Here is a 15,195-nt window from a genome sequence, read left to right as displayed (position 1 = left end):
CTGCCACCTGGTGTCTGTTTGCCGTCACGTCCTCCTTAGTAAACCATAACAGTAAGTTCCCGCCAGAAAAATTAAATAGTAGGACCTGACGGCACAGTATTTTTTGTTGTTCTTGCTTTCATAGCCCCCAGTGACTTTAGCTCTGTCCCAGTGACTTTTTGTTTGTTTTTTTTGTTTTCTCGCCTTTCCTCCTTCCTTTTTGCCCCTCTCAGGATGTCTTTTTCCTCCACCATGGACAATTTTTATAGCCCTCAACACTCCGTCAAGGGACTGTTTAATTTCAATACGGGGAGGGATGAATTTGCCCGGCGCCTGGCCACCCACCTCCCACCCTTAGTGACAATTCCTCAGTCAGCTGGAGGCGTTTGGCATCCACGTTCGGAAGGGGGGGATAGTGCTGGTGACTGTGCTGATGTGGTGGCGCATCTACACCCAGCCAGGCAAACCCCTGCCAGACCTATACCATCTGTTTTTCATTTTTGTACTGGTGGCCCTGCTAATGTGGTAGCACAGCTGCAACCAGACAGACGTCCCCCTGCCCGAGATATCCCACCTATCTTCCGTCTTTCCCAGCCGCAGCCACCAGTCCCCTGGCTAGCCTCCGAGCTAGTACCTGTCCCGAAGCTAGCGCCTGAGCTAGCACCAGCCCCTCGACTAGCCCCCGAGCTAGCACAAGACCCACAGCTAGTCTCCGAGCTAGCGCCAGTCCCCGAGCTAGCCTCCGAGCTAGCGCCAGTCCCCGAGCTAGCCTCCGAGCTAGCGCCAGTCCCCGAGCTAGCCTCCGAGCTAGCGCCAGTCCCCGAGCTAGCCTCCGAGCTAGCACCAGTCCCCGAGCTAGCCTCCGAGCTAGCGCCAGTCCCCGAGCTAGGCTCCGAGCTAGCGTCAGTCCCCGAGCCAGCCCCCGAGCTAGCGTCAGTCCCCGAGCCAGCCCCCGAGCTAGCGTCAGTCCCCGAGCCAGCCCCCGAGCTAGCGTCAGTCCCCGAGCCAGCCCCCGAGCTAGCGTCAGTCCCCGAGCCAGCCCCCGAGCCAGCGGCAGTCCCCGAGCCATCCCCCTAGCCAGCGGCAGTCCCCGAGCTAGCCCCCGAGCCAGCGGCAGTCCCGAGCCAGCACCAGCCTCTCGGCTAGCCCCCGAGCTAGCACCAGCCCCTTGGCAAGCCCCTGAGCTAGCACCTGTCCCCAGGCTAGCCTGTGAGCTAGCACCCATATCCAGGCTGGCCCTGACCTCCGCCCCTCAGCTAGTAGCACTGGCTTCAGCTCCTCAGCCATCTCCTCGTGTCCGGCGGGCTGCAGCACGGCGCCGCCCACCTCCTTGTGTCCGGCGGTCCTCACTACAGTGCCGTCCACCTCCTCGTGTCCGGCGGCCCGCACCACGGCACCATTCGTGCCCGCCTTACCGACGGCCAAGACGTCGACCGTTCTTTGGTCGTCCACCTCGCCGGCCGCAGCGGCGGTCCACCCGACGCCGCCACCAGACTTGTCCCCGATGGCTTCTGAGACACTTGGGCCAGCGACCCACCACCAGTTCACCCCTCCACCCTCCCTTGATTTTTGTTCCTGCTTTTGGGGGTGTTCAGATTCTAGGACATCTGGAATCTGTCCATGGGGGGGGGATACTGTTGTGGGACATGCGCATTCTGCGTCTCTCTCCGCTGTGAGTCCAACCAGAGGACCCGCCGACAGCGCATTCCAGACACGCCCCCGCATTCATCAAGCGGACCGCGCCCACTCTCCGCCGCAGCCGGCTGCAGGACACACCTGCGACTGACGATGAGCAGCATAAAAGACCAGTGGACATAGGGATCCGGGCGGGAACTTAGTTCCAAATGCGTACCGTAAGCAATCACCCTGCGTTATGCAAACCTGCTCTCCCTGTGCCCTGTACCTCTACGTGTTCTCAGTGTCTTCTCCCGTGTCCCCACAGAATTCTCCGTCGCCCGCAAGGTGAGCTGTGCGTCTCACTCTTTTCCCTGGATCTCCCTCTGGATTCTGACTGCCTCCTTTGTACCTCGACTCCTCGCTCGTTTGACCTGAACCCTCTACCTGCCCCACGGACTTCCGCGTTCTCTTTTGTCCACACTTGGGTAAAACACACTTCCGTTATTTTACACACTTAGACTAACACCATACACTCTAGAGTTTTTGCCACGCTCCATTTACTTAGTATGTTTTCTGTTGATTGATTATTACATATATATATATATATATATATATTAATAAATCTTTGGACATACTTCCACCTGGTGTCTGTTTGCCGTCACGTCCTCCTTAGTAAACCATACTAGTTAAAAGAGAAAGTGAAGAGATATTAACAGTAAATGAACAAGTAGATTATAATGATTTTTTTTACCACTTGTCCTTAATAATGTTGACAAAATAATATAATGATAAATGACACAATACGTTACTGCATATGTCAGCAGCTAAATTAGGAGCCTTTGTTTGTTTACTTACTAATAAAAGACAAGTTGTCTAGTATTTTCACTATTTTATTTATGGACAAACTTGCAATAAGAAACATATGTTTAATATACACTAAGATTTTTTTTGTTAAAATAAAGCCAATAATGTAATTTTTTGTGTTCTCCTTTATTTAGAAAATTACCGAAACATATCAAAATAATGTTGCTACCGGTGCCAAAATATTGATATCATGACAACATTACCTTGTAGGTGTAATAAAGTCTATATTCTCATGAATATTTAACTTTTTACCACCATTGTGAATAAGAACATCTTTCCCTTGTTTGAAAATGACAGTTGCTCCATTGGTAGCCTTTTTAACTGAGAAAATATCCTGTGGGGTAAGTGGGAATGTGCTGTGCCTGTTTCAGTGCTGTTTTGCACGTGTTACCTCGACTGTCAATCAAAGTGAATTCGTCTTCACCTCTACGCTCTGCTACTCCTTTGCTCCTTGTACTCTGGGCCAACTCCATGCTGTGAGTCTCAGTTTTGAAACTGCCGTCGAACCTTTTAAATTTCTTCAAATGTGTCTCTTTGTCATTTTCGTGTTGGCTCCTGCTGACGAACGCAAAGTCCTCTCCCGATGCTTCTTCTACTGCAGTGTTTTTCAACCACTGTGCCGCGGCACACTAGTGTACCGTGAAACATTGTTTGGTGTGCCGTGGGAGATTATGTACTTTCCCCTTGTAGCGATCTCCGACCTCGATCCTCTGTTCTTTTGCAGGAAACACCACACCTTGGCTCAGTGGGTTACACTCTTTTATTATTTTTACCACAGTTTATCGTTCAGAGTTCCTTTTCAGCTTTTCAGCTTCTGTCTCTTCACGCTCAACAGCGGGCTCCTCCGTCTGGCTCTCACTCCCAGTTTGCCAGCCCCGCTCATGGTTTCCAATGGTGCTGATAAAGGAAACAGGTGATTAGATAACTCGTCCCAGCTGAGGTATCTGCTCACCTGATTGCTGCTTCACGACCGGCTGCCGCACATGCTCCACCCGCAGGGGACGCGTAGGACACGCCCCTCTCCACATGCCTCCACCGCCCGATTCAGGCCGGGCAATCGTCCGGCCGCGGCCACTCCCCGACCTCCCCTGGGCGAGAGAGGAAGTCGGCCACGGCCATCTGACTCCCCGGCCTGTGGACCACCCGGAAGTTATAAGGCTGTAGCGCAAGGTACCACCGGGTGATCCTCGCGTTAGTATCCCTCATGTGGTGGAGCCACTGGAGCGGTTTGTGGTCCGAATAGAGGCTGAAGGCGCGTCCCAACAGGTAGTAACGGAGGGCCCCCACCGCCCACCGGATGGCGAGGCACTCCCTCTCCACCGTGCTGTACCTCGCCTCCTGGTCCGACAGCTTACGGCTGAGATATAATACGGGGCGGTCGACACCCCCCACCTGCTGGGAAAGTACCGCCCCCAGCCCCCGACTCAACGCGTCCGCCTGCAGACAGAAAGGGATGTCAAAATTAGGCATGTGCAGCACCGGCTCCTCACAAAGTGCATTTTTTACCTTCTCAAATCCCTGCTGGCACTGCTCCGTCCACTGGACCAGTTCGGGAGCACCCTTTCGGGTGAGGTCAGTTAATGGACCAGTCCAATCCGCGAACCGCGAAATGAACCTCCGGTAGTACCCTGCCAGTCCCAAGAACTGCCTCACCTCTTTTTTTGTCTTGGGAGGTGGACAGGCTGCGATCGCCGCCGTTTTGTCCACCTGCGGCCGGACCTGCCCCCCCCCCCAAGTGGTACCCCAGATACTGTACCTCCCTTCCCCAACCGCGCACTTCGCCGGATTGGCAGTGAGCCCCGCCCGCCTCAGGGACTCGAGCACCGCCCCCACCCGCTGCATGTGTTGTTCCCAGCTGTCACTCTGGATGATGACATCATCCAAGTACGCAGCTGCGTATGCAGCGTGGGGCCGCAGCACCCGGTCCATGAGACGCTGGAACGTGGCAGGCGCAGGCCAATAAATCTCTGAACCCCGGCCAATTCGTGCCCAAAATTACGGGGTGCGAGAGGTGCGTACTTACAGCTACCTCGACTTTATGTTTTTGTTTGCCATATGCAATTTCCACTGGTACAATCGGATATTCGTGCACATCCCCATGAATACACCTGATTTTCACCCGTGTTGCTTGCCTCAAAACCCCCGGCCGAACCAGATTCTTGTGGATCAAGGACTGTTTACAGTCCGAATCCACCATCGCCCGGTATGTACCCCCTTGTAACCTTACCGGTACACGGTACGTCTCTCCGTGATCGGGCGCTGGTGTTGGAGGCCCGACAACCCGCATCACCTGCCCCACCTCCATCAGGGAGCACTCCCTGCGCACGTGACCGGGCTGTCCGCACCCTCAACACACCGGGCCCGGCATTTGATTCGCACTCTGTGAGGGAAGCCCTCTATCTGCAGCGCCGGCACCCTGCAACAAAAAAACACCAGTTAGTTCGTGATTTTCCCGCGTCCCCCCTTTTGTGGTATGTGTGTGTGTGTGGGTGTGTGTATGTGCATTTTGCTTTCTGTCCGCCTGGGGAACCTGTCCGTGTTGCCCAGGCGATTTTGTTCTCTCCATCGCCCCCCCTCGCGGGGCGAGCCGACGGCGGGGTGCTGCAGCGGGTTCCGTGGCCATCCTTGGCGTCGCCTCCCGCTGCACGGCCAGGTGTTCCTCCGCCAGTTTTACAGCTACCTTGACATCCGGGGGGCTGTGGTACCTGACCCAGGCTGCGGTCCTCGTCGGGATGGCCTCCAAGAATCGCTCCAGGACTATGGCCTCCAGCATCCCCGGGTCCTGACCATTTGGCTGGAGCCATCTCGTCGCTGCGTCTCTCAGGCGGTGCGCAAAGACGAATGGCCGGTCTTCTGGTTCCAGTCTCATCGCCCGGAACCTCCTTCTGTGGTCTTCCTTGCTGCTGCCGACCCGGTCTAAGATGGAATGTCGGAGGTTGGCGTATTGCATGCGGGCGGTTGCCGGGAGACTCAACACCGCCCGCTGCGCCTCCCCCACCAGGAGCGGCAGCAGCTTCGCGCCCCACTCCTCTTCCGGCCATCTGTTCGCCACCGCCGTTGCTTCGAACACGTCAAGGAAGGTTTGTGGATCCTCCCCCTCCACCATGCGCTTCATGGTCGAGGTTCCTCCTGTTGTCTCTGCCCTGTCCATCAAGGTTTTCAGCAGCTGCGCCTGCTGCTGACTTGCCGCTGACACTTGCGCCAGCACTTGGCCAAGCGCTTCCAGCGGGGTTGGTGGCGACATTTTCTGTGGGTCCTTTTTTTTATTTTTTTTTATTTTTTTTTTGTTGGGCGCCACTGTAGCGATCTCCGACCTCGATCCTCTGTTCCTTTGCAGGAAACACCACACCTTGGCTCAGTGGGTTACACTCTTTTATTATTTTTACCACAGTTTATCGTTCAGAGTTCCTTTTCAGCTTTTCAGCTTCTGTCTCTTCACGCTCAACAGCGGGCTCCTCCGTCTGGCTCTCACTCCCAGTTTGCCAGCCCTGCTCATGGTTTCCAACGCTGCTGATAAAGGAAACAGGTGATTAGATAACTCGTCCCAGCTGAGGTATCTGCTCACCTGATTGCTGCTTCACGACCAGCTGCCGCACATGCTCCGCCCGCAGGGGACGCGTAGGACACGCCCCTCTCCACACCCCTACTTGGGTTAAAAATATCTGTAATGATGTGGAGACTTGTCCACATCGATTGTAGCTGAGTTAGGCACCAGCGCCCCCCTGCCACCCCCAAGGGAATAAAAGGTAGAAAAATGGATTGATGGGTTAAAAATATTTTTTGCAAACTAGTAAATATAATACACAAATGTGCCGTTGTTGAGTAACAGAGTAACCATGTAATACTCTTCCAGTAGGTGGCAGCGGGTAGCTAATTGCTTTGTAGATGTCGGGAACGACGACGATGGTTTGCAGGTAAAAAGGTATCTAATTAATGCTTACACCAAAAATAAACAAAAAGCGAGAGCTGCTAGGAAAAAGCATTGAAGCTTAGGGAAGGCTATGCAAAACGAAGCTAAAACTGAACTGGCTGCAAAGTAAACAAAAAACAGAATGCTGGACGACAGCAAAGACTTACAGCGTGTGGAGCGAACAGCGTCACACAAGTTACATCCGTACATGACGTGGCAATCAACACCGAAAATAGGAACGCAAGACAAGAACTAAAACACTACACACAGGAAAAGACCAAAAAAATCAAAATACGATCGTGACAGTACACCTACTTTGAGACAAGAGCTATAGTGATGCATGCTTGGTTATGGTTTGAATTCATAGCCAAATATTGCAAGAACACATTTTTACTGTCAATATTGATGTTTTCTGCTTGTGGTGTGCTTTGGGATTTTTTCTATGAAAAAAATGGGCCTTGGCTTGGAAAAGGTTGAAAAACACTGCTCCACAGCATCCCGCTGTGTGACGTCTAGGCGTTGCTTCTGTTTACAGTTTTGGTCACGGAGCAAAGTCGTCCTGCACAAACTACACCATTGCTTCTTTCCACAAGTCCGGGCTTTGTGTCCCTTTACTCCATATCTGAAACACACAGTGTCTGCATTTCCAGCTCCATGGTCGCCTCCACCCGCAGTGAATATTCCAATACACTGTCCTCTATGGCCGTGGATCGCATCTTCTCTGTGTCCTCGTAACTCCATCCATCCATTTTCTACCTCTTATTCCCTTTTAGGGTCGCGGGGGGCGCTGGTGCCTATTTCAACTACAATCGGGCGGAAGGCGGTGTACACCCTGGACAAGTCGCCACCTCATTGCAGGGTAAGGTGGCAGAGGGGTTAGTCCGTCTGCCTCACAATACGAAGGTCCTGAGTAGTCTGGGGTTCAATCCCGGGCTCGGGATCTTTCTGTGTGGAGTTTGCATGTCCTCGTAACTCCTTCATCTAAAATTGACTCCTCACTTTCTGAAATATGAAGTGAAGTGAATGAAGTGAAGTGAATTATATTTATATAGCGCTTTTTCTCTAGTGACTCAAAGCGCTTTACATAGTGAAACCCAATATCTAAGTTACATTTAACCCAGTGTGGGTGGCACTGGGAGCAGGTGGGTAAAGTGTCTTTGCCCAAGGACACAACGGCAGTGACTAGGATGGCGGAAGCGGAGATCGAACCTGCAAATATAGATATCAAATGGCTTAAAAGATTCTGGAAATGCCTTTTTTAAAACCATTGCTAAGAGCAGCCCGTCTTTAAAAACCTCACTGGCATTTCTGAGTGCAGTAATGGCAGTCTCCGCTCTTTTGACATATTCCGTTACACTTTCACCACGTGCTTTCTGGAGCGATGTTAGCTCGTTGCACAAGCTAATTGTCCTTGGCATGCCCTTGCTTCTCGCATGATAAGCGACAAACTTTTGTTGTCCAGAAACTGGGTACGTTCTGTGTAGGCCTAGGTATTTGTATCACTGTCGTCGCTGCCTTCATCGGCGACCGATGATGGACTCTCTTGGTTGCTTTGTTGGGTCCGCTCCGGTCTCTGGCCATGCTCCCACCACCCTGGCAGACGATGGCGAGGCACACCGCAGAAGCAGAAATATGTTTTTTGTTGTTGTTTTACTTTTGTGGCTGTGTGTAGAAGTGTCTGGTTGCATCAGCTCTGTTCCTTTGATTAAGGTCATGAGTAGTCCTGAGTTCAATCCCGGGCTCGGGATCTTTCTGTGTGGAGTTCGCATGTTCTCCCCGTGACTGCGTGGGTTCCCTGCGGGTACTCTGGCTTCCTCACACCTCCAAAGACATGCCCCTGGGGATAGGTTGATTGGCAACACTAAATTGGCCCTAGTGTTTGAATGTGAGTGTGAATGTTGTCTGTCTATCTGTTTTGGCCTTGTGATGAGGTGGCGACTGATGAAATCTTCTTCCTCGATGTCGCTTCCAAACAACTCTGCCAACTCCAAAGGTATGCGTCGCTTCCACTTGACATCCAGCTTGTAATCTGCAGTCCATGATTTCCTTTTCGGTCCAATTTTTGTTCAGCCCTTCTCAGTTTTTATAAGTTACCGCCAACGATGAAATGATCCATTGTAATAACTACGGCAGTAGCATGTAGCATATAGTAGTTAGCATTCCATGACCCACAATGCACTTCTGCCATGACCCTCCCCCGCCCAATTCTTATTGGTTGATGTGTGTGTGACAATTGCTGACATTTTCTTCATCTCTTCCGCGAAAGACATAAATAATATTATTTTATATTTTACGGTAATGTGTTGTTGATTTCACACATAAGTCGCTCCGGAGTATATGTTGCACAACTATGAAAAAAACTGCATATTATAGTTCGAAAAATACGGGACTTTGTTTTGTAACAACTACTGTTGTTGGTAATACTTTTTATAGCATGATTTTCCTACCATATTCCTTACCACCTCATTTATTTTATAAATTGAATTCCATCCATCCATTGTAAAATGTCCACAAACTTTTATTTTAAATATACATTTTGGTACGTTCTAAAAAATTGGCCCTAGTATGTGAATGTGAGCTGAATGTTGTCTGTCCATCTAAGTTGACCCTGCGATGAGGGGGTGACTTGTCCGGGTTGTGCCCCGTCTTCCGCCCGATTGTAGCTGAGATAAACTCCAGTGCCCTTGCACGACCCCAAAGGGAATAAGCGGTAGAAAATGGATGGATGGATGGATGGTTTGGGGCAGCATGGTGCAACAGGGGTTAGTGCATCTGCCCCAGAATACGAAGGTCCTGAATAGTCCTGAGTTCAATCCCGGGCTCGGGATCTTTCTGTGTGGAGTTTGCATGTTCTCTTTGTGACTGCCTGGGTTCCCTCCGGGTACTCCGGCTTTCTCCCACCTCCAAAGACATGCACCTGGGGATAGGTTGATTGGCAACACTAAATTGGCCGTAGTGTGTGAATGTGAGTGTGAATGTTGTCTGTCCATCTGTGTTGACCCTGCGATGAGGTGGCAACTTGTCCAGGGTGTACGCCTTCTTCCGCCTGAATGCAGCTGAGATAGGCTCCAGCGACCCCCCCCCCCCTGTGACCCCAAACTGGACAAGCAGCAGAAAATGGATGGATGGATGGATAAGTTCTGGTTTGCTCGTGCAAGGTTGACACGATCCTGTCCATTAATTGGTCGACAAAGAATGATCAAAGACAACATTTAAGAGGCTCCTTTGAAAAAGTGATTAAGATGGACCCACAGACCCCACTATGTGTGTTTCCAGGCCTGATCGGGGTCTTCCAATTGGAGTCCAACGAAAAAGTACCAAACGCAGATTTAGACCCCGTTATTTCCAGGGTGTGCAGCGCCGCCCTCTGTGTTCCTTCAGCCACCACTGACTTTGAAGAGGCTATTTATCCTTTGTTTTCTTCCTTAGCCTCAAGTGCTCTTTATCTCCTTCCCCACCCCATATGTGCCTTCCATGATCCCCTCCCTGCCTCCAGTGTTGGCCACACATAATGTATTTACAACTTACTCTGTTGATGCCTCCAGTAAGGGGCCACATTAAGCACCCACTGAATGGCCCATGAGACGATCTGCATGTTGCTGTTTAGCTCCTCTTTTGTCTCACTGGTCCAGCTCTGCCGGCTCTGGTAGAACCGCAGCATTTGCGGGCTTTTGGTCCTGGCTAAAGTGGCTATCAGGCAGCTTTCCTCATCCAAGCTCTTTAAAATAGGATTAGGCACACTTACTATCTTCTTTGGAGACACACTTCCCGTTGGTTAACACTTATCGGTGACGAGCAGTCGTGCAGCGGTGCGAGTTTTAAGAGGACTGAAAGTATCCGTTAGGAAACAGGTCAAACAGGGCGAAACGAGAGGTTTCGTTTAGACTTAGCAACTGATTTCACTGAAAATGTCTATTTTTTTCTTCAAAACCTCCAAGCTGTGTGTTCACATGACAATGATATTTTGGAGCATGAAAATGCATTTCAAAATGGGTTTCACGGTGCATATGTTTGTTTTTTTAACTGACAGGATCACCATTTCCATGCTTTCCAATCGTCCGTATTTTTAACCAAACTTTTTGTTGAAATTCAGGACTAATTTTTGCGATTCGTATACATCTAACCTCTGGAGCAGGGGTGCCCACACTTTTTCTGCAGGCGAGCTACTTTTCAATTGACCAACTCGAGGGGATCTACCTCATTTATATATATCATTTATATTTATTTATTTATGAAAGAGACATTTTTGTAAACAAGTTAAATGTGTTTAATGATAATACAAGCATGTGTAACACATATAGATGTCTTTCTTTCACGAAGACAAGAATATGAGTTGGTGTATTACCTGATTCTGATGACTTGCATTGATTGGAATCAGACAGTAATGATGATAACGCCCACATTTTCAAATGGAGGAGAAAAAAAGTTGTCCTTTCTGTACAATACCACATGAAAGTGGTTGGTTTTTGGCATCTAATTCATCCAGCTTCCATACACTTTACAAGAAAAACATTGGCGGCAAATTCCGTAGCTTGCTTGATTGACATTCACGGCACCCGAGGGTCTTGTGAGATGACGCTGGCTGCTGCCAGTTCATTATTATGAAAAAATGACAGAGAGGAAGGCGTGAAACACTTTTTATTTCAACAGACTTTCGCGCCGTCCCTTCCGTCAAAACTCTAAAGGCCGACTGCACATTTCCTATCTTCACAATAAAAGCCCTGCTTCATGCTGCCTGCGCTAACAAAATAAGAGTCTCGGAAAGCTGGCGTGCACAAGTGATGTGCACGCCAGCTTTCTGAGGGATCGCTTGTGCACGCCAGTTTTCAGAGACTCTGTATTTAGTTAGCGCAGGCAGCATGAAGCAGGGCTTTTATTGTGAAGATAGGAAATGTGCAGTCGGCCTTTAGAGTTTTGAGGAAGGTACGGCGCGAGAGTCTGTTGAAATAAAAAGTGTTTCTCGCCTTCCTCTCGGTCATATTTTCATAATAATGATCTTGCAGCAGCCAGCGTCATCTCACAAGACCCTCCGGTACCGTGAATGTCATTTAAGTGACGTCTTGGTGAAGATTGATGATCACTAATTTTTAGGTCTATTTTTTTTTAAAAGCCTGGCTGGAGATCGACTGACACACCCCCCGCGGTCGACTGGTAGCTCGCGATCGACGTAATGGGCACCCCTGCTCTGGAGGTTACCATAAAAATATGGACTGTACAGTAAACTTACAGCAAAATTCATAAAAATACTAGCTTGTTCCTGTTGCATCGAGGAACTTGGACCACTGTAAACATGTTGGCAGACCCTTGCATTGGCATTTTAACCTTGCTGGCCTGGGGTTCAAACTTGTGGTATGAAAAGGGGTAGGATTAAATAAACTCAGTTTCTTCCTACTCCTTTTCGGACGTGCTCTAATGAAATAACTGGAAATGTTAAATGGGTTATGCTTGTCTAGCGCTTTTCTACCTTCCAGGAACTCAAAGCGCTTTGATACTATTTCCACATTCATCTATTCACACACTGATGAATAGTGATGGGATCGGCTGTTCTTTTGACTGTACTGAATCAATAGAATCAGTTCCTTAAATTGATTCGTTCAAAAGATTCGTTCACCGAATCACTTCTGCAGCAGCAGGTCGGCGAATCATGAGTCAGTCAGTAACAGCTTCCCCAGTGGCAGATCTCGGTGTGTGTGAATCTGACAAGATAATAACAATTTATTTTAAAATTTGCTACAAATATTATTTTCTTTTTTTTCCCTTTTTTGTGTCCTCTCCATGAAGTGTCCATTACATTTTAAAATGGATCCGGAAACAAAATAATGAAAAAAAAAAGTTTTTTAAAGTGGTAAAAATGACATACAAATTTACAAATGGTATTATTATTTTTACATTTTAACATTTGACTCGACGATAAAATTGAGATATATTCTTAAATGTGTTTGAAATGCAATTATTTTCTACATTATTACATTATATTTATTTTAACAATTCATAGTGGATTTGACAAAATAGAAAAACCTGTGTTACAAGTTTTCTTTTTTCACATTACATTTTATTATTTTAACATGTAATGTTTCTAACAAAACATACATGCATTAAAAATGTAATAAAATCACTCTTCCTTTTATGTGACATCCAATGTGTTTTTTTTTTCTTTAAACAATTATGATCACTCTAAAAGCGGTATTTAACAAACATGATATGAAAAATAGAATAAAAAAATGTGTGCAGGTCGGCGAATCATGAATCAGTCAGTAACCGCTTCTCCAGCGGCAGATCTCGCTGTGTGTCAGTTCGCGAACGACACAAGTCTTCTCACTAAGCAGATTTTATGTTAGAGTGGTTTACTTGTGTTAAAGGGGAACATTATCACAATTTCAAAAGGGTTAAAAACAATAAAAATCAGTTCCCAGTGGCATGTTGTTGTTTTTTTAATTTTTTTTCAACATTTTACCGGTCCCGGAATATCCCTAAATAAAGCTTTAAAGTGCCTTATTTTCGCTATCTTCAAAACCACTATCCATTTTCCTGTGACTTCATACAGTGCTGCCAATGTAAACAAACAATGGGAATACCACAGCAAGATATAGCGACATTAGCTCGGATTCAGACTCGGATTTCAGCGGCTTAAGCGATTCAACAGATTACGCATGTATTGAAACGGATGGTTGGAGTCTGAAAGTATTGAAGAAGAAACTGAAGCTATCGAGCGAATAGCTATTGACGCTATTCATAGCCATAGCATGGCCAAATACCTGCGTTAGCATCGCCGGTAAAATGTGCGCACCAAACGATCAGGACTTTCGCATTTTGTGATAATGGAGTAACTTTAATCCGTCGATTGGTAAGTGTTTTTTTCGCATTAAATGTGGGGTGGAAGGAAACGTAATATAGTTGCAAATGCATCTGCAGGCTATCCATACATTTCTGTGCCATGTCTGCTTTAGCACCGCCGGTAAATAGCATGTTAGCATCGATTAGCTGGCAGTCACGCCGCGACCAAATATGTCTGATTAGCACATAAGTCAACATCAACAAAACTCACCTTTGTGATTTCATTGACTTTATCATTGCAAATGCATCTGCAGGTTATCCATACATCTCTGTGCCATGTCTGTCATCGACGGTAAATAGCATGTTAGCATCGATTAGTGTCGCATGTTAGCATTGATTAGCTGGCAGTCACGCCGCAACCAAATATGTCTGATTAGCACATAAGTCAACAACATAACTCATCTTTGTGATTTTGTATCGTTGCAAATGCATCTGCAGGTTATCCATACATCTCTGTGTCATGTCTGTCATCGCCGGTAAAATGTGAAGACATTACAGCATATTCAATGGGGGTCTGGCGGCAGACACTTTCGCATCTTCAATGCAACTTCAATGTAACAACACTAACTCACTGTTAGTGTTGTTACACCCTCCGACAACACACCGACGAGGCATGATTAGATAGTACTTTATTTATTCCGTCAGGAAAGTTCCTTCAGGAAAATTGAAATTTTCAGCACAATCCCATTCAAGATTAGACAAACATTACAGGGAGACAGAACAGGATCGCTGACGGGTCTGCCGGCTTCCAGCGAGATACAGGTAAACAGGGGGGGGGGGGGGGGGGGGGGGGGGAATGGGAGAAAAAAATTGAAGTTTAAAATAAAATAAAAAAATCAGTCTTAGCCTGGGCCCTGAAGAGGAGGTGCAGACTGAGGCCAAGGAAAAAAACAACAACTCATAGCCATAGAACACATCCCTCTTACATGTGTGTAAGAGGGAAACATCAAACATCAAAGAACACAAAGGACAGACATTAAAGACATTAAAGCAGCAGATACAACCAGACACTCGTACAGCTATGAATAAAAAGTAAAAGAAACATATCCACTGTGGTGGCCTCTGCGGTGTTCCACGCCATCGTCCGCTGGGGTGGAGGGAGCATGGCCAGAGACAGGAGCAGACCCAACAAAGCAACCAAGACAGCCGACTCCACTCTCGGCCAGTGTCCAGTCCGCATGGATGAGCGAGGATACGTCCAAGGTGACTGAGGCGTCCGACACCTGCTCACCCAGCCAAGACACGGCGAAGACTCTCCGTCCCAGCGCTCATTGTTAGCTCCGCAGCCCTGTCCCCTCATCCGCATCTCCTCTGGTCCCTCCAAACCGACTCCGGTGTGGCAAAGACCCTGCAGCTGGTCTCCATGGCCAAAAGGCTCCCGGGAGGCAGATCCAGAAGTCCACAAAAAAAGCACCACAGAGGTCACGAAAGTGCCACCCCTTGTCACACAGTCCCAAAGGGTCCCGGACCAAAAGGCAAGAAAATATAATAATACATGAAAACAAGAGGGAAACACAAAAGGATGACACAAGAGCACAGAGCTCCTGCCAACAGCAGCCACTACAGCAGCGCCATCTTGGAAAAAAAAAAAAAAAAAAATGATGTCTCCAAGGTTCCTAAAAATAGTCGAAAAAACGGAAAATAACAGAGCTGAGACCCGTGTGTAAAATGTGTAGAAAATGAAAATGGTGCTGTATTACCTTGGTGACGTCACGTTCTGACGTCATTGCCACCAGAGCAATAAACAGAAAGGCCTTTAATTCGCCAAAATTCACCCATTTAGAGTTCGGAAGTCGGTTAAAAAAATATACAGTCTTTTTTCTGCACCATCGAGGTATATATGATCTCAGTAAGATATTACAGCTTTTTGCTGAGATTTTATGAACTATATTGAGTAAAACATGCTTGAAACTAGAATATCAAGTGATGCAGAGCTGTGTCATCAACACTTACAACTAAAAAACTACTTTTTTAAAGTAATAATTTCTTAT

This window comes from Nerophis ophidion, linkage group LG13 (assembly GCF_033978795.1).
Source record: "Nerophis ophidion isolate RoL-2023_Sa linkage group LG13, RoL_Noph_v1.0, whole genome shotgun sequence".
NCBI classification, from domain to species: domain Eukaryota; kingdom Metazoa; phylum Chordata; class Actinopteri; order Syngnathiformes; family Syngnathidae; genus Nerophis; species Nerophis ophidion.
This window is presented reverse-complemented; position numbering follows the sequence as displayed.